We start from the raw sequence: 22,664 nt of genomic DNA, 5'->3' as shown, positions 1-22,664 counted from the left end.
CGATGGCCACTCTACTCAAACCCAACTTTTTTTAATTGGCCCTTGTTAATTAAATCTAGTCACTATTAACTCAAGCAATCTTCCGCTCCGCAGACAAGTCCTAACAGACCCTGCTTACGTTTTAAACTGGCGTGTGAAGTTCAATGTTGTGTGTTCTAAAAAGATGTGAGTGAAGCAACATTCTACATTGAACATGTTGCAAGTACAGAGACACAGGAGAATGCAGGCACTGGAACCTGGAGCAACACAGTGACTGCTGGAGGAACTGAGCGGGTCAAGCAGTGTCTGTGGAGGGAAATAGACAGTTGACGTTTTAAGTCAGGAACTTTCATCTGGATGGTGTTCCTGCATTTTTTGTGCTGGCCTTGGTATTTAGAACTGTTGTCTGAACACATTCCAAAGACGTACAGTTTATGGGTGTAGTTGGGCAGGGCAGGCTTGTTGGGTGAGAACTCTCTGTTATCACACTGTAGTTCTAAATAAGGTCAATTTCAAGTTCAAGTTAATGGTCATCTGCCTGTATGTACATATACAGGCAAACAACCAAATGAGACACTGTTCCTCCGGACCCTGAAGCACCCATAATGTGCACAGCACATAAAACTATATATTACCACAAATAATTTAATAAATATAATTCAAAATGCATGTGAAATGTATAGCACAAGTAAACAGTAAATGGCTCGCTGTCCTAGTGAGACCTCAGTGGTGCCAGGGTATTCATTATTTCACAGCCTGAGGGAAGAATCTGTAACCCTGTCTGACAGTCCTAGTCCTGATGCCCCGTTCCTCCTTCCTGATGGTAGTGCATCAAAAAGATTGTGAGATTTGTGGTTGAGATCCCTAAAAATGCTTCAGGCCGCCTGTATCCAGCACTCTTGGTAAATATCAGAAATGGGGGGTGGGGGATGAGGGGAGACCCCAGTGAACCTCTCAGCGGCTTTTACTGTCTTCTGTAGGATCTTGTGGTCCAATGCCTACTGCTTCAGTATCCTCTGTTAATGCAGCCAAACAGGACACTCTCGATGGTGTTCCTGTAGAAAGTTATTAGAATAGGTATAGGGAGCCTTGCATGCATCGATCTCTTCAGAAATACAATAAAATAAATTCCCAAGCCTAGTCACATTATCACAGCTTCTAGATCATCAGATGTTTGCAATCTTTGATGTTAGATACTGTTTTGAGGGAGCACCTCTGTGGTAGATGCTGTCAGTGGTAGGCAGGGCTGTGCTCCCAATGGACTGGACTGTGTCCACTACCCTCTGCTGTCTCATGAGTTCCTGTGCATTGGAATGACTCTATTGGTCTTGTAATGATTCCAGTAGCAGGCAGATTTACATATAATTTATTCCGAGTGAACAGATCTCGTCAAGTTACACATCAAATGGATATACAGACAACACAACTTATGTGTGCTTAACAGATTCAAGATCCAAGATACGAGGTGGTTTATTATCTTCAGTATGTAAAGGAGAATGAAATGATTGTTGATCTGGTACAGAATAGTGTGGTGGTTACCACAGCGCTATTACAGCACCAGCAACCTGGGTTCAATTCCCGCCACTGTCTGTAAGTTTGCACATTCTCCTCATGACTGTGAGAGTTTCCTCTGGGTGTTCCATTTTCTTCCCAATTCCAAAGACACGCAGGCAGGTTAGTATTTTAATTGATCACATGGGTGTAATCATCGAGCCCGATAATTCATGGCCTGTTACCGTGCTGTATTTCTAAAAAATTACTCCAGTTTTGATGCTGCGTAAAAAAGCACAATAAGTATAAAAGTCACAATAAAAACACAATAAATATAAATTCCTAAGATTACCTTATACACTAATTGAATGTACATAAATTGACACTAGATACAGGAGTGTCTGTACATAAGGTGACTCTGACAGAAAATGATGAAGTAGTGGTGGTTGGAGGTGTGGAGGGGTGGGTTAGTGGATGGAGGTGTTGGTCAGCCTCACTGCTTGGGGTAAGTAGCTGTCTTTGAGTCTGGTGGTCGTGGCGTGGATGCTACATAGCCTCCTCCCTAATGGGAGTGGGACACAAGGTCCATGAGCAGAATGGGTGGGATCATTCACGACAGTGCTGCCCTTCCTCTGACACCTTTCTGTATCTATCATTCTGTATGCTTCCTGGCAGTACTCTCAATGGATACGTTTAAATATTCCCCTTTCGGCCTGATACAGCTAAAAAGCACAACTGCTTCCAAAGTCAGTATAGGCAACAAAGATGTCTTATTGTGTTTAAACGAACTATGGCTGCTTAAAACCGACAGAAGTAACACCGGTTGTGGTCGGAAGTGCCCATGGAGAACACCTCAGAGGAAGCATGGGTGTAGATCGGGGTTACAAGTGCGTTTAAGGAAATGGGGATTTAAACTCCCTGTACCGACTATCTTGCTGGTGAACGTGCAGTCTCTGGTGAATAAAATCGATGATCTCAGAGCCAGGGTGCTGAATCAGAGGGACAATACGACCACGTGTGTCCTTTGTTTCACAGAATTCTGGTTAACCCCTTCCATACCTGATGCAGTGATGCAGATTGACAGGTTTCCTATACACCGTCGGGTTAGATCTATAGTCTCTCAAAAGCAGAGGTGAAGGAGTATGCCTCATGATCAACTCTTCTTGGTGCACAAATATATCAGTGCTGCCCCAATTCTACTCACCAGACCTGGAATATCTAGTAGTGAAGTGCCGTCCTTTTTACCTTGCATGAGAGTTGCATGAGGGTCATTCTGGTAGCAGTTTACATTCCACCTCAGGCCAATGTCAAGCAGGCTTTAGATGATCTGAGCAATGGGATCAACATGCACGAAACAGTGCACCCTAACGCCTTCACCATCGTTTTGGGAGATTTTAACCAGGCCTGTCTGAAAATATCACTGAACAACTACCATCAACAGATCACTTGCAATACCAGAGGAAACAACACACTGGACCATTGCTACACCACCATCAAGAATGCCTATCGTGCTATTCCATACCCTCACTTCGGGAAGTCTGATCACCTGTCTGTACTTCTACTCCCTGAGTACAGGGAGAGACTGAAGACTGCAGCACCAGCAGTGAGGACAAAGAAGGTATGGACAAAGGAAGCACAGGAGTGCCTACAGGACAGCTTTGAATCGGTGGACTGGACTATATTCAGGGATTCATCTTCGAACCTGGAGGAGTATGCTGCAGTTGTTACCGACTTCATTAAGACCTGAGTGGTTGAGTATATGCACACAAATACCTCTGGTGTTTGCTATTGGTGCCCTGGGAAACAGGTACTGACTATCCACCCTATCTATGCCTCTCATAATCATGTAGACCTCTATCAAATCCCCTCTCATTCTTCTACACTCCAAAGAGAAAAGTCCCAGCTCTGCTAACCTTGCTTCATATGACTTGTTCTCCAAACCAGGCAACATCCTGGTAAATCTCCTCTGCACCCTCTCCATAGCTTCCATATCCTTCCTGTAATGAGGTGACCAGAATTGAACACAATATACATAATTCAGTATACATAATTGATTTACTTGTTTATTTATTATTATTATTTTTATTTTATTTATTATTTTTTTCTCAGCTAGATTATGTATTGCATTGAACTGTTGCTGCTAAGTTAACAAATTTCACGTCACATGCAGGTGATAATAAACCTGATTCTGATTCTGTGTCCGTGATGGTGGGTAGGCTGACACTGCTGATGCTTTGGGCAGCTTTAACTACCTGTTGTAGATCTATCCTGTTTGCTGCAGCGCAGTTTCCATACCACACAGTAATACAGCATGTTAGGATGCTCTCAACTGTTCAACAGATTGTGTAGTATAGAGCACATATTTACATTTTCTTAAATTTTCAGTAACCTGATGCTAGGGGAATTCACAGAACCTATTTTGAGTTTTGTTGTTTTCTGACCATTGGCATTATCCAAACGGTCTGTAAGCTGAAACCCATTTTGTATTTGAGAATTGTGGCAGCACTTGCATACTGACAATAACTTTATAACTCGGTCACAAGTTGTTTTTATTTGAAGTGATCCTTGTTTCTTTAATTCTTCCCTCAAAATATTTTGGATTAGTTTGAGCAGCTGTGGTTTGATAGAAAACACATGTGCAGCTTCAAGAACTACAAAGGAAACTTTGTGTATAAAGGGTTAAAGAAAAGAATGTAAAAAAAAAACTAATCCTTACCACATATTGTCTTTCTTAATTGTACTGTGGCCAACATTTATGTTGTCTGGGGACATTTTCGCTGCTAACCTCGGTCAGATAAAATTAGCCTTTCAGGAATATACTGACCCAGATATAACCTTACACTGGAATTCTATATGACACCCACAATATTGAGGCAGCAATGTATAACGATTGCTGACAGAACACTGGTAGAAGCTGAGCCATTAGATCCAAAGATCTAATTTCATCAAAGGCAAAGACCTCTCCACGACTGAGCACATCTACAAGGAATGCTGCCACAAGAAAGCAGCGTCCATCAGCAAGGATCCGCACCATTCAGGCCATCCTCTCTTCTCACTGCTACCGTCAGGTAGGAGGTACAGGAGCTTTGGAACCCACACCACCAGGTTCAGGGACAGTTATTACCACTACTGAACCAAAGTGGATAAATTCACTCACCTCAACTCTGAACTAGTTACACAACCTAGTACACAACCACTCTACAACTCATGTTCTCAGTAGTATTTATCTATCTGTCTGTCTACTTTGATTATGTGTTTTTAGGTCCAGAGAAACATCATTTCATTTGACAATATACATGTATATAGCTAAATGACAATAAACTTGACTTGACCTGACTTGTATTTACGCAGTTTGTCTTCTTTTGAACATGGTTGTTTGTCAGTCTTTGATTCGTTGATCCTAATGTGTGTCTTTGTTCTGCTGTGAATGCCTGCAAGAAAACGGGTGCATAGCAGTTAGTGTGGCTCTATTACAGCTCCAGGTATCAGAGTTCAGAGTTCAATTCCAGTGCCATCTGTAAGGAGCTTTTGAGTTCTCCCCATGACCACGTGGGTTTCCTCTGGGTTCTCTAGTTTCTCCCACAGTCCAAAATGTAGCAGTTAGTAGGTGTATGGGTTATTGTAAATTGTTCTGTGATTAGGCCGGGTTAGCAACACCCACAAAATGCTGGAGGAACTCAGCGGGCCAGTCATCATCTATGGAAAAGGGTACAGTCGACTTTTTGGGTTGAGACCCTTCAGCCCTTCAGCAGCTGGGTTGCTGGGTGGTGCTGCTATTGGGCTGGAACGGCCTCTTCTGTACTGTATCTCTAAATAAGTATAAATCTCAGGGTGGTACATGGTGACATACATACATTGATAATAAATCTACTTTGAACTTTGAACGATGGCTCAATTCTATTGTGCGACTCCTTTTTTAGTAGTTGGAAACCTCAAAAAAGAGTATTTTTATTTCTGAATAAAAATCCAGTTAAGTCATAAGGTAATATTATTCCCCGAGTCAGCATCGCTGAAGGAGATGATCTTGTCATTATCTCGTTGCTATTGTGGCTGCTGCATTTCCTAACTTACAACAATAATCACATTTCTAAACTGATTCATTTGCTATAAAGCACTTTGGGCATTCTACAGTGGTAGGAAGCCTCGTTTAACTACAGATCTCAATGCCCACTAAATTAATTGTTTTCCTTTTAAAACAATCAAAATTCATTTTAAATTGCAACCTCATTTCCTACATGTGTGCCCCTTCAAATTCAGCTCCCCATTCGAAACAAATTGTTTTCACATCCTTCTACCTCACTCTGTAGAATATTAACTCTCCAAGTGATCACCTCCACCTGTGCTCACCTACAGGAAGGATATAAGCACATTTGAAAGAGTGCAGAGAAAATTTACAAGGATGTTGCCGGGACTTTAGGACCTGAATTATAGGGAAATATTGAATAGGTTGGGATTGAATATTGAAGTGCAGGAGAATGAGAGGTGATCTTATTGAGGTATACAAAACTATGAGGGGTAGAGATAGCGTGTATGCATGCAGGCTTCTTACACTGAGGTTGGGTGAGACCGAGAGGTCATAGGTTAATGGTGAAACATGAAATATGTAAGGGGAACTTCACTCAGAGGGTGATGCAAGAATGGAATGAGCTGCCAATGGAAGTGGCAGATGAGATATTTAAGAGAATTTTGGATCAATATGTGGAAACTTCAGGTCCCACACCACCAAATTCAAGACCAGTTGAACCATCAGGCTCATGAACCGTTGTGGATAACTTCAGTCACCACAGCTCTGAACTGATTTGACAGCTTACAGACTCACTTTCAAGGACTCCTTACATGTCATGTTCTCAGCGTTATTATTATTTGCATAATTTTATTTTGCTCATTGTCAGTTTTTCATACATTCTATTGTATTTCTTTATTTTCCTGTAAATGCCTGCAAAAATGAACCTCAGGAGAGAATATGGTAATATATACAGTACATACTTTGGCAATGAACTTTGAACTTGATGGCATAGTGTGGATGTTAGCATCTCTGTGCTCCAGCATGGTAGGACTTTGACGATAAATTTTACTTTGACTTTGAGAGTGGTTTGGAGGGATAGGAGCCAGGTGCAGGTAGATGGGACAAGACAAAAGACCAGGCTGGCACGGACTAGATGGACTGAAAGGCTTGTTTGTGTTGTAGTGGTCTGTAAGAAATGTGTCATCAACCACTACGATACAGATATGGTGTTGCAATGGTGTCCCACCACTCCCGAGTTCAAATCATTTTGTGGCAACTCATGAAATTGAAGTTAATAAATATGTACTAGTCAAGATTTCCTTGCCCTGTATGTAACTGCCATACAGGGTGGCTCTGTTATGTTGTCATTTCAAATCAACCAAGCACAATGTGGCTCTCCCAATATTTGCCAGGCTTTGTATTTATAAACCAATACAGCACGTATGCAGTCTTTTCAGCCCAACGGGGCCATGCACACCACCTGTCCACTGAGATAGTGCCATTTTCCTGCTCATGTCCCTCCAAGCTCCACCCCTCCAGGTATCCGTCCAAGTGCAGGATTAGGCCATTTGACCCAATGAGTTTGCTCAACCATTTCCTCTTGGCTGACTTATCATCCCCCTCAATCTCAATCTCATTCTCCTACCTTCCCCACATAACCTTGAGGCCCTGACTAATCAAGAACCAATCAACCTCTGCCTTAAGTATATCCAATGACTTGGTCTTCACAGCCAATGAATTCCACAGATTCACTACCCTCTGGTTAAAGAAATTCCTTCTCATTTCTGTTCTAAATGGACATCCCTCTATCCTGTGCCCCCTAGTGCTAGACTCCTCCACTATAGGAAACACCTCCTCCACAACCGCTCTTTCTAGGCCTTTCAATAGTTTTCAATGAGATGTCCCACCTCATCCTTCTAAACACTAACTAGTATAGTCCCAGAGCCATCAAACAATCCTCATATGTTAACCCTTTCAGTCCTGGGATCAGTCTTGTGGACCACCTCTGGGCCCTCCCCAATGCCAACACAAAGACTACAAACATACACACTCCAAGATCACAAGCATACAGTTACTTCCTGGGCAGCTTGTTTCATGTGCTCATAACCATCTGTGTGAAAAGATTGTCCCTCAGATCCCTTTTAAATCTTACCGCACTCACCTGAAATTGATGCCCCCTCTGAAATCTGCTTTTGCTACTTGTCCTTGAAGTTTTTGCAGAAATTTTCTGTATTTACTGCTTCTTCTTCTTCTTGAGGTGACAGCAGCTCGCCAGAATCCGCTGTCCTGGCTCAGTCATTCAAGTTTTCCCCAGGTGTAGCCCATCTTCAAAGATTCTTTCTCCTTGGGTAAAAGATACTGTCTGTTTATTCTAAGTATGCCTACAGATCTGTTTTTTGCAATTGGAGAGCCAGCTGGTTTGCAAGGATCTCAGAACAGGAATCAGAATCTGAATCAGAAGAGAGACTGATTGTGGTCAGTGTTACCTGGTATATTGGCTCCAGCATTTGTGGCTGTTGGGAGTCTAAATGGTGATGGACACTTTCAGCTGATTATTGTGATCTTACAGCGAATCAGAATCAGGTTCATTATCGTTACATATGTCATGAAATTTGTTGTTTTGTGGCAAAAATACAAAAATTGTATAAATTGCAATAAGAAATATATTAAAAAAAAACAAATAAATAGTGCAAAAACAAACAAGAGAAAATCTGCAGATGCTGGAAATCCAAGCAACACACCCAAAATGCTGGAGGAACTCAGCAGGCCAGGCAGCATCTATGACAAAGAGTACAGTTGACATTTCGTGCTGAGACCCTTCATCGGGAACGGAGAAAAGAAGATGAAGAGTCAGAGTTAGAAGGTGTAGCAGGGGGAGGGAGAAACACAGGTGATCAGTGAAACCGGGAGGGGTGACAGGTGAAGTAAAGAGCTGGGATGTTGATTGGAGAAGAGATACAGAGCTGGAGAAGTGGGAATCTGATAGGAAAGGACAGTAATGAGAAGATGGTGAAGGTGCTTAGTGTTAGATGTCGGATTAAGGATCTGGTGTTAACAAGATTGGTTCATTGCTGTCTAATTGTGTGGCAGATTACCTTTGTGAGTAGGACACTTGCCTTGAAGGCAAAATGTTTTGAATTCAAGTACCATTTTAGAAGATTGCTGATTACTGATGAATGAATGGCTGGTTACAAAATAGGCAGTCTTCTATCCAACAATACGTTAAGTTGAGACAATGCATTTGCCTCGGGTGATTCTAAAGTGCTGTTTTGAAGGAGTTATTCTCCCCATTACTTTGAGAGTGTTTATATCGCAATCTATGTTGTTTAAAATACAGCAGTTACACTATAAGTGGGTTTGATGTCTCACCCCCATCCCCTTCTCCCTTTTTTCATTCCACATTCTGGTTACCCCCGTATGCTTCCTCCTCTCCTCACCTGCCCGTCATCTGGATTGCTTCCTTCTTTTCTTTCTCCCATGGTCCACTCTCCTCTCCTATCAGATGCCTTGTTCTCCAGCCACCTTTTTCATCTATCCCCTCTCAACTTCTCACTTCAACCTCCCTTCCACCTACCTTCCCTCTCACGGCTTCACCTAACACCTTCCACCTTGTCCTCCTCCTCCCCCCCCATCCCCTCCACCTTCTTATTCTGGCTTCTTCCCCCCTCCTTTGTAGCCCTGATGAAGTGTCTAGTCCCAAAACATCAACTCTTTATTCCTTTCCATAGATGCTACCTGACCTGCTGAGTTCCTCAGCAGATTTTTTTGTGTGTTACTTCTTCTAAGCAGAGTCTTTACAAGATGGTGACTCCATCCATGATCAATACTCTTCAAAGATTGTCTGCCTGGTGTCAGTGGTTGCATAACCAGGACTTGTGATATGCACCAGCTGCTTGTACGGTCATCGACCACCAGCTCCCATGGTTTCACATGACCCTAATTTAGTGGTGGGGGAGGTCCTAAGCAGATGCTATACCTTGCCCAAGGGTGATTTGTAGGCTAGCAGAGAGAAGGAGCACATTACACCTCTCTTAGTAGAGATGTATCTCCACCCTGTCACCCAGATCTAGGCATTACCTTGCAGAAATGAAATATTGAGGTCTCTTTGAACATATATATTTCCCAAACTTTCAGTTTAAAAAAACACTAAGGATTCTGCAGATGCTGAAAATCCAGAGCAACACTCAAATTCTGGAGAAACACTGTAGGTTAGATAGCATCTATGGAAATTAATAAATTGTTGAGGTTTTGGGTCGAGATGCCAGAGTTAAGAAGGTGGAGAGGGGAGGGGAAGAAGTACAAACTAAAAGGTGATAGGTGAAGCCTGATTGGTAGAGGGGATAGCTGGAAAAAGTAAAGACCGGTGAAGAAGGAATCTGATAGGAGAGGAGAGTTGACCAGTGGAAAAAGGGAAGAAGGAGGGGAACCTCAAGGAGGTGATCTGCAGGGGAGGAGAAGAGGTAAGTGGACAGAGTGGGCAATTGAAGAAGAGATTGGGGAGGATGGAAAAAAACAATGAATGGAAATTGTATAAATTGATGTTCATGCCATCAGGTTTGAGGCATTGCTCCTCCAATCCGAGAGTGGCATCATCGTGGCAGAAAAGGAGGCCATGGAGCGACAAAAAGAAACATTGCCTTTCTGTTTTGTGCACCAAAATTGATGTTTATATTCCATCTGCCTTGTTCTTGCCCACACTGAAATTGTCAGTCGTTAATGATGTGTACAGTCCCAGATGGTGGAAATCTGTAGTCAGACCCAAAGTACATTTGTGATTTTGGGGAATTATTCAAATTGGCAAGCTTAAACGTAGTGTTTCCATAAAGGAAAAAGAAACAGTTTTAAAATCACCATTCTTCAGGCAGGAAGAAATTTATTGAGTTTATTAACTGAGCTAAATTAGAACTTCCGGCATCAAAATTCTTCTACACTAGAAAAAGAAATATTGGTGTTTTGTTTTATGTTCTGGTTTATAGAAATTGTTTAATAGTTTGGCACTTTTAGATAATTCTCCTACCATGAGAAGTATTTGGCCAAATATGTAATAAAGTTGAATATTTGCAAATAAAAATGCACAGATGACCAGGAAGGCTGCTACAGAGAAATGGACAAACATGGACGTGGTGAGGTCAGTGTAACATTATAGTACTGCTGAGTGGGAACCAATGCAAGTCAGAATGCCCAATAGCTGACGGAATGAGGTTCTGAGGAAATTGAGGTATTAAGGCATGTAAGGCACCCATTCTAACAAGAGTGTCCTCTCTGGCTGCATCATTGTGTGATATGGAAGCTGCAAGGCATTGGACCACAAGACCCTACAGTAAAAACTACCTAGATGATCACCTCCCCCACTCTTTCCCTCCTAATTTGTGACATTTACTGTGAGCGATGCAGACAAAGGGCCCAAAGTTTTGTTAAGAATCCCTACCACCCATTCCATGACCTCTTTGACTCAGTATCATCAGGACTAGGACTGCCAGACTGGGTAAGAGCTTTTTCTCTCAGGCTGGGAGACGAATGAATACCCTGTCACCACCGAGGTCTCATCACCAGGACAGTGAGCTGTTTACTGTTTACCTGTGCTGTGCACTACATGCATTTTGATTTTTTTTTATTAACTTATTCATGGTATTTTTTTGGTTTATGAGCTGTGTGTGATATATGTTTTGTGGGTGCACTGTGGTCCAGAGGGGGATTGTTGTTTCTTTTGGCTGTATATACATACAGTCAAAAGACAATAAACCTGAATTTGAACTTGAACTACAGCAGTAACAAACAAGCTTACAGTTTACGGGTGCAAGTTGAGTGTCCGGGCAGACATCATTGAATAGATATGTTGCCAATTAAGGTAAGCATGGATGAGGTCAGTAACTAGTGAGGTGAAACAAGAACCGAGGTAGGCAATGTTGTAAAGGCAAAGCTAGATGGACGTCTCAAAAGAGTATAATTTATCATTTGTTTATATTTTTCTTGTTCATGTTGCTTAACTTGGAGCTGAATGCCCTTAAACTCTGTGGACATGCATATCGACTTCAGAAGAAATGTGTCTCTTCTTCACCCGTTCATCATCAACAACTCTACAGTTAGCACTGTTTCAACTTTCAGCGTCCTGGTCATCATTATTTCCCAGGTCCTCATGTGGGAGAACCATATCTCTTTCATTAACAAAAAGGCTCAGCAGAGGATGTATTTGCGTTAGTTGGTAAAGTTCTGTCTTCCCCAGAACATACTGGCACAATCCTCACATCAGCCATTACTTGGGGCGCCATGGGGGCATAGTGGTTAGCGTAGCGCTGTTACAGCTCGGGGCATTCTGAAGTTCAGAGTTCAATTCTGGCACCAACTGTGAGGACTCTCTGTATGTCTTCCCTGCAGTATGTGTGGGTTTTCTACGGGTGTTCCGGTTTCCTCCTGTTCTCCAAAGGGTTAATCATGTTTGTCAAGGTTCCCATGGCAGCTTGCGTCGAAGTACTGGAAGGGCCAACTCCATGCTGCATTGCTATAAAAAATTTTTAAAAAGAAAATTACTGTCTGATTTGCTGCAACATCCTCTCACAAAGTACAGAAACTGCAGTGAATTGTAGCTCCAGACTACCATCACTGCAGGACTCGTATGTGTCCAGGACAAGGAAGCAAGCAGGAAAAATCATCACCGATACTACCCACCCAGCAAACTACCTTTAATAAAAGTTCCCTTCTGGGAAGTGTCTATTGGGCTATTAAAGCAAAAACTTCACAACGTCTTAAAAGTTTCTGCTTCCAGACAGTTAATCTGATCAACCATTCTAGTTGTCTACCCCCTTCCCCCCTCTGTTACCCCCCCACCTCGTCTTTGCACCCCACTGTAAACACTTTAAACCACATTTTATAATGCTGTTTACATTGTAAATACATGCTGGCATTCATGTATGTATGCACATTTTATTCCATATCTGTACTTCAATATCTAACTTTATTTTTAAAGACCATAAGATAGGAGCAGAATTAGGCCATTTGGCCCATCAAGGCTGCTCCACCATTTCATCATGGCTGATCCAATTCTCCTCTCAGCCCCAATCTCCTGCTTTCTCCCCATATCCCTGACTTCATGCCCTGACTAATCCAAAATCTCTCAACCTCTGCTTTAAGTATGCTGAAAAATTATATATAATTCTTTATTATTATTGCATGTCGCACCCAGACCAACACACCAGAGCAAATTCCCAATCAGTACATGTGACAATAATAAACCAATTCTGTTTCCAGTTACAATGTAAACACTAAGTCACGTTGCAGGGAGAGACAAGATGCCCAGGATATGAGCAGTCTGATACAGAAATGGGAATTGCATATGAGAGACCAGTGACAATGGCTGACCCTATTGGTGCCAAACTAGAGGAGACACCAGGCTCAAGGACAGCTTCTGTTCTACAGTTATAAGATAATCGAACAGTGGATAAAATGGCCTCACAATCTACCTTTGTTATGACCTTGTACCTGATTGTCTGCCTGCACTGCACTTTCTCTCTATATGTAACACTCTATTCTGCATCGTATTACTGCTTTTACCTTGAGCTATCTTATTGCACTGTTGTAATGAAGAGATCTGTATGAACAGTATGAAAGACAAGTTCTTCATGGTATCATGGGTCATGTGACATTAATATACCAATTTACCACATGACGAGTGATCTGTTCTCGCTGGACTTGAGCCCATTTTCAGAGGTGCTGAGATGCAGACCATCAACTATGATGAATATTTTGATATAAGGTTTTGTTTATTCAATTCAATGAAAAAGAAGTCACAAACGGCTTCTGAAATCAGTGGAGTATGTAACCACACTGTCTATATACCAGGGAGAGCAAAACTATGAGAGCTAGGTAGGTTTGGTTTAGTGGTGACAGTGGCTGTGAGAATCAGTGAGCACATTGCTGTGTATTGACAGGTTCACGACCTCTGAAGATGGATTGAGATAAGTCTGTCTCATGCCTTTCATGGTTGAACTCACTATTTTGGATAACTAACCCTCTCAAGGTATTGTTTACCATTTCTTCCTCTTGTAGTTCCTTTGCCTATCTCTAAAAGCGTTGATTGCATGATTTCATAGACATTTGGATGGAGGCATTGAGCATCATGAAGACACTCATTGTGATCCATCATGGGCACCTCCCTCTCCAATATCGTGATATCTACAAAAGAGGATGCCTCCATTAAGGACGTTCTCTGTTCTTATTACTAACGTAAGGCAGGAGGTACAGGAGCCTGAAGACACACACTCAAAGTTTCAGGAACAGCTTCATCTCGTCCACCATTAGATTTCTGAATGGAAATTCACCTCCTCATTGTTTATGCTTTCTTTTTGCACTCCTTGTTTAATTTAATTTTTAATATAAATATTATTATTGTGATTTTTAATTTTTTTATATGTTGCCTTGTACTGATGCCACAAAATAACAAATGTCACTGTATCTGTGATTAATAATAAGGCTGATTCTGATTCTGTCTCTCTTGCTGTCCCCAGCACCATATTTTCCCACGTTGCACATTACTGACTTAACGCCAGCACAACCATTCGCACATACTTAATTATAACTCATCATCTCTCGTAGGCAGTTCCTCGGGATAGATGAGGACTCGATTCTTCACCACCTCTGAGTTAAGATTAGCTTTATTAGTCACATGTACATCGAAACGTACAATAAAGTGTATTGTTCTTGCATCAGCGACCAGTGCAGTCTGAGGATCTACGAGGGCAGTCCGCCATGCTTCCACTGTCAATGTAGCATGCCCACAGCTTACTATCTCTTACGTCTTTGGAATGTGGGAGGAAATCACGGGAAGAATGTATAAACACCGTACAGATTGCGGTGAGAATTGAACTCTGGTCACTGGCGCTCTAAATCTTTATACTGCCATGCCACCCTTGATATGGTAGCATATCTCAAAGTCAAAGTAAATTTCTTATCATAGTACATACAATATTGTGCAAAAGTATTAGGGAGTCTGAGACTTTTGCACAGCACTGTATTTGTCAACATGGAGCAGAGAGCGAGACTGTAAATCTGTCAGGAGCAAAGGATGTTGGGAATGGCTAGGATGAAGCGCTGAGGGAGGAGTGTGGGACAGGTGTCAGAGAAGGAGTGCCAGGGCAGGGTGGTATGGTGCAGACATACCCAGTCCTGAGACAGCAGGCAAGGTCATTTAATTCCAAACAATTGGTTTATTAGGCATTACAGAATATCTCTCCAGTGTTTCCCAGTCTCTCCCCTCTCCCCCTTTTCCCAACCATGATCCCCCTCCCCCTCCTTTCCCATTCTCAGTGCACAATAGAAACCCATATCAGAATCAGGTTTATCATCACTCACAAATGTCATGAAATGTGGGTCTTTTTGTGGCAGCAATACAGTGCAATATATAAAATTACCGCAGTACTGTGCAAAAATCTGAGGCACAAGTGTGTGTGTGTGTGTGTGTGTGTGTGTGTGTGTGTGTGTGTGTGTGTGTGTGTGTGTGTGTGTGTGTGTGTTCGCGCATGCTTCAGACTTTTGAATAGTACTGTACTTCCCCATATGCTTTCTTGTGGTACCTTGAGATTCATTTTCTTGCAGGCATTCATCAGAAAATAAAGAAATATAATAGAATTTATTAAAATCTATACGTTAAAATATGTACCCATGTAATACATACAAAATGCTTGAGGAACTCAGAAGGTCAGGCAGCATCTATGGAGCAGAATCCTGATGAATGATCTCAGCCCAAAATGTCTTTTATTCTTTTTCATAGATGTTGCCTGACTTGCTGAGTTCCTCCAGCATTTTGTGTGTGTTGCTGTGGATTTCCAGCAACTGCAGAATCTCTTGTGTTTATGTACTGGTGATGGAACTGGCTGAGACCCACCACTTTCTCTAGCCGCTTGCATTCCTCGGCTTTGGAGTTCCCAGTGATGCAACCATCAGAATGCTCTCTTCCACACGTCTGTAGAGGTTTGTCAGACACTACGATGACATATCAAATCTCCTTAAACTTCTAAGAAAGCAGAGACCCTGGAGCGCCTTCTTTGTGGTTGCATTTACATATCTGCACAGTTATCAGCAGGGGAGGCCGGGTTTCATGGATGGACTTCAGCCTTTAGCTGCCCCGGAGCTGATTTCTTGTCCGAGATGGTCAGTAGGCAGTGTGGTTAACAAAGAGCGCAGTGAAAAGAATGAATGAAAGACCATAAAATGATTAAAAGAAATTGCAAAAGAAAAAGATAAATAAGGGAAATTATAAAAAAAGACAAGTAGTAGCAAGCAAATAAAAAGTACAGTGCTATAGAAACTATGAACACTTAACTTTGGTTATCCAAAGTCAAAGGTCATGAATTTATTTAATCAAAGTTCAAAGTAAAATTATTATTAAAGTGTGTGTATATCACCATAGACAAGCTATATTGTGGTCGACTGCAGATTTCTGCAGCATTCATGGACTACTTCTTTGTTGCAGTGTTTTTCACCTTAGCCCCAGAGTAATGCTGTCTCATTTGAATGTATTCATAGGTATTTATGTATGGTTGAATGACAATTAAATGTGGATTGAATTGAATATCCTAAATTGAGATTAATTTTCTTGCAGGCATTCACATTAGAGCAAAGAAATAGAATAGAATCAATAGAAAACTACACACAAATACAGACTAACAAACAACCAACGTGCAAAAGAAGTAAACATATAACACTGAGAGCATAGTTGTAGAGTCCTTGAAAGTAAGTCCATAGGTTGTGGAATCACTTCAGAGTTGAGTTAAGTTATCCTTGCTGATTCAGAGTCTGATGGTCGAGGAGTAATAACTTTTCCTGAATCTGATGGTGTGAGTCCTGAGGCTCCTATGCCTTCTTCCTGATGGCAGCAGTGAGAAGAGAGCATGATCTGGGTGGTAGGGGTCCTGATGACGGATGCTGCTGTCCTATAGCAGCGGTCATTATGGAGGTGCTCAAAGGTGGCAAGCTCTTTGCCTGTGATATATTGAACTAACCACATGCAAGTTAGTTTGGGCACACCATTTGCCACCATTGATGTGAGGTCAGAAATGCTATGGTGTTAAATTGCTTTATTATTGTCACACTGAGATCCAGTGAGAACTTTATTTTACACCCCATCCACTCAAGTGATGCTATCACATCAGTTCACTAAAGCAGTGCAAGGGAAACAATTACAGAATACAGAATAAAGTGTAACAGTTACAGAGAAAGCGCAGCACACACAGACAATACGGTGAAAGGCTAAGACAAGGAAAATTGTGAGGTCAAAAGTCCTTCTTATCATACTAGGGGACCATTCAAACATCTGATAACAGTGGTAGAACTTTCCTTGGGACTGGTGGGATGTTCTTTCAGGCTTTTGTGTCTTCTGCCTGATGGGAGAGGGGGAGAAGCGAGAATGTCCAGGATTGGTGGGGTCTTTGATGATGCTGGCTGCTTTACCAAGACAGCAAGGATTGTAGACAGAGTCCATGGAGGGGAGACTGGTGCTTGTGTGGTGCTAAACTGTGTCCACGGACAGAACAGTTGCTGACCCAAGCCGTGATGCATCTGGATGGGAGGCTTTCTAACGTGCATTGATAAAAATTAGTGAGGTTCAAAGGAGACATGCCAGCTTTTGTTAGTTGCATATCCTCATGCAGTCACCCTCACAAACAGGAACTCACAGATGTAAAGGTGATTGCATGAGTGTGCAGTGAAGAAATCATTGGTAGGAATACCAATTTCCTTTTCTTTACCTTAATACATGAACATTGAAGTGAATTGACTGTCTCCTCCCAGAGCTTACTTGATAAGATCTAGGAGTCATAGAGTCATAGAAAAGTGCAGGATGGATACAGGCCCTTTGGCCCAAGCAGACCATGTTGACTACTCTGCCCACCCAGCTAGTCCTGACTTCCTGCAATTCGGCTTCCATCTGAAAGGGCTGGCAGTTTTGCAGGTCAAGCATTCATCAACCGGTCTGTTGGAGAGGAGGGTAATTTTAAAGCCAGCCAGAGGCCTGCAAACATTTCCATTTTGGCTTGTTGTCCTTTGTTTTGCTGAAGCCCTTTGAGATGTTTCACCACATTAAAGACATGTAGAAAGGCAATTTGATTTAAGCTGTTGTTGGAAATTTTCAGGAAATATAAATATTTAAAAGCGAGAACAACAGAAAAACCACAAGGACAATCCATGTCTCAAAGGATTATGTTGAGGGGAGAAAAAAAAACAATTATCAGAGTCAAAATCCGATAAGATCAGTTCAATTTGCTGACCGAGAACCTGAGGGTGACCTCACTTATTTAAAGGTCTCCATTATATATTAAATTTTCCAGACTGGGAAGAATAAAACTGAGAGCAGCATCACATCAGGTTGTATTGGCCTTAAAAGCCCCGAAAGTGAGGAGCTGTGGGTGGCATGTCTTGGGTTATTCAGAGTCCATAGCGTGAGTAAATACCTCCCCGCATTATGTACCTCGCCGAACTGTGGGTTTGCACTGACGCCGAATTAAATATTTCACTCGTTTGAAGTCTGAGAAATGCATTGTTTGGTTTCGCTTGGTTGCAGAAAGTCTGCTTAAAGCAAAAGTGAAAGAATGCAGCAAGCAAGCTCCTTGCACAGATTAAAAAGGTGCAGGATGGGTGAAACATAGTTGAAGGGAAATGGTCCTGTGGGGTGATATAACAACTATTAATTCATCCGTTTGCTTCCCGCCATCTAAAAGTGCTGACCACAATGAATTGTTCAGATTTTAGTTGTCCCCCTCTGAAGGTGCTCTCAGCACCAGTTCTGCATTTCTGCCTTCTCATGTCAAATACTGAGATAATAGGCAGTACAACAGGTGAAATGGAAATAGAAAGGGATTTGTCACATGTACATTGGAACATGCCGTGAAATGTTCTGATGGCATCGAAGACCAGTGAGTTTGAGGCTGTCCTGGGGGGACAGGCTTCCAGCACCAACAGAGCATGCCCACAACTTATTAACCCTAACCTGTACAGTGTGGAAGACAACCAGAGCAACCGGAGGAATCGCATGCGGTAACGGAGAACGAACAAACTCCTTACAGAGATGGGAATAGAAGTAGACACCGCATCCTAGAAAGCTCACCAATGTCTTTACATCCTCAGGAAGCTGAAAAATAAATTGTCATCTCCCTATTGTTTTGCACCAATTTTTTTCAATGCGTTCTATCGAGGTCTGGTGTGGCAACTGCCCTGGTCGTGACCACAGGAAACTGTGGAGAATTTGGATGCAGCTCGCCCATTACAGAAAGCAGCTTCCCTTTGCTGTCTCGGTAAAGCAGCCAGCATGATCGAACACCCCACCCACCCTGGACATTCCGCCTGCTCCTCTGTCCCATCGAGCAGAAGATACAAAAACCTGAAAGCATGTACCACCACGCTCAAAGACAGCTTCTGTTTGATAAGACTGTCAAACCGTCCCCCTAGAATGATAAGGTGGACTCTTGACTTCACAATAACCTTGCACCTTATTGTCTGCCTGCACTTTCTCTGGAACTGTAACACTTTATTCTGCCTTTCGTCATTGCTTTCTCTTTCACTACTTCAATGTACCGAGGTGATGAATTAATCCGTGTGGATGGCACGCAAAATAAAGTACCTTGATACTTCAGAATCAGAATCAGGTTTAATATCACCGGCATATGTCGTGAAATTTATTGTTATACAGCAGCAGTACAATGCAATATATAGTAATTTTTAAAAACCTCTAAACTCCAGCATTTTGTATGTGTGACAATAATATACCACTTTAACACAGTAGCATTCCTGACCTCACATCGTCGATAGCAAAATGTTTGCCCCAAACTAACTTGCACTTGATAAGCTCAATTTGTGACCTTTGATTTTGGATAACCAGAGCTAACAATGTTTGTCTGTAGTTTCTATTGCTCTGTCCTCCTTGTTCAACCTTTTCTTATTTGCTTGCTACCAGTTATCTTTTTGTATTATTTCCTTAATTCTTCCTTTTATTTTAGTTTTTCCTTCGGTATTTTGATAATTTTATTGTCTTTCATTCATTCTTTACGCCGCGCTCTTTGACAGCTCCACTGCCCACTGACCATCTCGGACAAAAAGCAGCCCAGAAACAGCTGAAGGCTGAAGTCCATCCAGAAATCCATGATATAATGAACAGGGTGTGAGTGGAAAGAGCACGAGTCTTTCCTATTGATAAGGACATCCTTTTAGAACTGAGATGAGGAAGAATTTCTGTAGCCATAGAGTGGTGAATCTGTGGAATTCATTGCTACAGATGGCTGTGGAGCCCAAGTCAGTGGGTATATTTAAAACAGAGTTCATAGGTTTGAAATAATTTGGAAGATGTGTGGTCTACAAAATCCAATGCGGGGACTGTAGCAAATTTTACGTTGGCCCAACTGGGGGGAAGCTATCTACAAGGATCCATGAACAATTCTGTGAACAAATATATAGACCTCGATCCTATTTATGGGCACAACGCATGAAGTTCACCACATGGCTGGTCAGTGACATGATTTCCCCACATCACAATCGAGTTTCTGAAATGATGACCTAACAGCTGATAAGCATATAAACACCAAGCATTCGGAGGAAAGGTTCAAAGGTAATATACAATTCTGAGCAACTTTTTCTCCAGCCAGCCACAAAAACAAGAAAGAAAAGAAATGCAGCACAATCATCAATCCCCAAATCCCTCCTTCCTGCACAAAAATCAACAAAAATGAAACAGGCACATTAGCCCCCAAATGCCCTTCCCCTGCATACAAAAAAATGAGAAAGATTGGGCGAAAATACAAAATATTTTTAAAAAATTGCCTGTAACCAAAGTCTATATAAAATAATGCAGAAAACGTGGGTAACATTCTCCGGGCCCAGCCGTAGGCCTTTCCCTCTCACAGCAGAGTGATCCCACCAGCAATCAAAAGACAGATGGCCTGTGCTCACTTTCCACATTTGCCTCAATGTTTCAATCTCTTTTGTTGCTTTTAATCAGCAAACAATGGAAGCTTTAATTGGTGAAATACAGCTAAGCACCAGCAGCCATCCCACAGCCTTCTCGCCATGAAGTTTGCTCCCGGAATCCTCTCAGAGACTGCAGAACACTGGAACACCCAAATGATCTCCAACTTCAAGTCACAGGCTCCAACAGCTCCAGAATCGCAATCAAGATGAAAAACAAATGTAAAAGACATAAAAGAAGTGGAATATATGGTTTCATGATCTATCCTGAAGATGTCGACCAAAGGAGCGTTGTATGCAGGTGCCATCTTGACTTGTTGAGGACATGCTACAATTAACAGTGCAATGATGATGTCTCCTCATATGGTGAGAAAATGTTTGCTAGTAAGACACCACAATCAGCAAACAGCTTAACCCAAAGTTCAGAGGTTCTTCGTAAGTCGGGGTGTCAAAGGTTACGGGGAGAAGGCAAGAGACCAGGGTTGAGAAAGGAAATAAATCAGCCATGATGGAATGGCAGAGCAGACTCGATGCACTGAATTGCCTAATTCTGCTCCTGTGTCTTATACTGATTGGCAACTCTGCAACGCCGCTGATGCCGAACTGTATCGATCTCTGCTGTTTCTTTGGATTCATCAGCTGTATGGAGAGGGGGAGCCTGCTACATGGACAACATATTGTACTGTCATGGCTTGCATATCGACTTCAACAGCTCAGAAACAAAATCCATTTTTGACCCCGACCAACAGAGAGCCATGGGTTCACTGTCAGTTCAGAAATCTGATGACAGGGGAAGAAGCTGTTCCTAAAATTCAGATAAAGGCCAATTAAAGATTAACACATAATAAGAAAAATAATTTTAGTTGTGATTTGGATACTTGACTCAGCTTTTTACAGCAATGTTTACACAAGAGTATGAGGGAATCATTGCAAATCCAAGCCCACAGCAGGAATGAGGATCTGAATAAGGAAACTGGTTCCTGTGAAAAATTACCATAAGTTACGATAAGAAGTATACAAAATTAAATAAGTAGTGCAAAAGAGAGTGAAATAGTGAGGTCATGTTCCTGGGTTCATTCTCCACTGAAAAATCTGATGAGGGAGGGGTGGGAGCTGTTCCTAAAATGTTGAGTGTGGGTCTTCAGACTCCTGTATCTTCTCCATTATGGTAGTATTGAGAAGAGGGCATGTCCTGGCTGGTGAGTGTCCTTAATGTTGGATGCTACCTTCTTAAGAGCTGTAGGTGGTGGGGAGGTTATCCATAATGAATCTACTACCATCAGCAGCTTTTTCCAACCCTGTGCATAATCCTCTGCAAATGAAGCTGTGCACAGCTCCTCACAGCAGGACCTGTCCAGTGTTCAGGCATGAATTATAGGACATAGAACATAGAACAGTACAACACAGTACAGGCCCATGATATTGGGCTGACCCATTAACCTACTCTAAAATCAAATCTCACCTTTTCCTCCCACATAGACCTTCATTTTTCATTCATCCATGTGCCTTTCTAAGAGTCTTTTAAACGTACTGAATGTATCTGCCTCTGCCATCACCGCTGCCAGAGCACCCACACACCCATCACAAAGCGTTCCACACACCCATCAATCTCTGTGTAAAAAACCTACATCTGACATCCCCCCATACATGTACCTCCAATCTCCTTAAAATTGTGCCCCCTTGTATTAGCCATTTCTGCCCTGGGAGAAAGTCTCTGGGTGTCCACTTGATCAATGCCTCTTATCATCTTGTAAACCTCCATCAAGACACCTCTCAACCTCCTTTGCTCCAAAGAGAAAAGGCCTAGCTCACTCAACCTATCCTCTTAAGACATGCTGTCTAATCCAGGGAGCATCCTGGAGAGATGGGAAGGGGTGGGGGTGGGGGGGGGGTGAGGAATCATTGATGGTTTAGCAGTTTCTTTCTTTGGCATTTCCGCTGCCCATTTCCAGAAGCTGCTCGATCCACTCAGACCCCTCCTGCAAGTTGCTTGTTGCCCCGGATTCCAGCACCGGCAGTCTCTTGTTATAACTCCACAAGACTTATGTTTGTTTCAGTTAGGTCACTCCTCATTGTTCTCATCTCTGGGGAACACTGACACATTCTGCTTACTCTCTTCCCGTCCACACCAGGAATTAGCCTGCAGAACTCTCTTTTTTTACTGGGCCCTTATTGAAAGTATATTGTTCCTTAAGTAGAAAGGCTACTCTTAAATACAATATTCCAGATATCTTTCCTGGAGGCT

General features: G+C 42.2%; 1 protein-coding gene across 4 annotated transcripts in view; it reads left to right on the top strand.

Moving 5' to 3' along the window:
* Positions 1 to 22,664, top strand: part of eefsec (eukaryotic elongation factor, selenocysteine-tRNA-specific) — a 454,525-nt gene that overhangs the window by 247,594 nt on the left and 184,267 nt on the right. The gene's annotated exons all lie outside the window — the stretch shown is intronic.

This window comes from Hypanus sabinus, chromosome 19 (assembly GCF_030144855.1).
Source record: "Hypanus sabinus isolate sHypSab1 chromosome 19, sHypSab1.hap1, whole genome shotgun sequence".
Lineage (NCBI taxonomy): Eukaryota > Metazoa > Chordata > Chondrichthyes > Myliobatiformes > Dasyatidae > Hypanus > Hypanus sabinus.
This window is presented reverse-complemented; position numbering and strand designations above follow the sequence as displayed.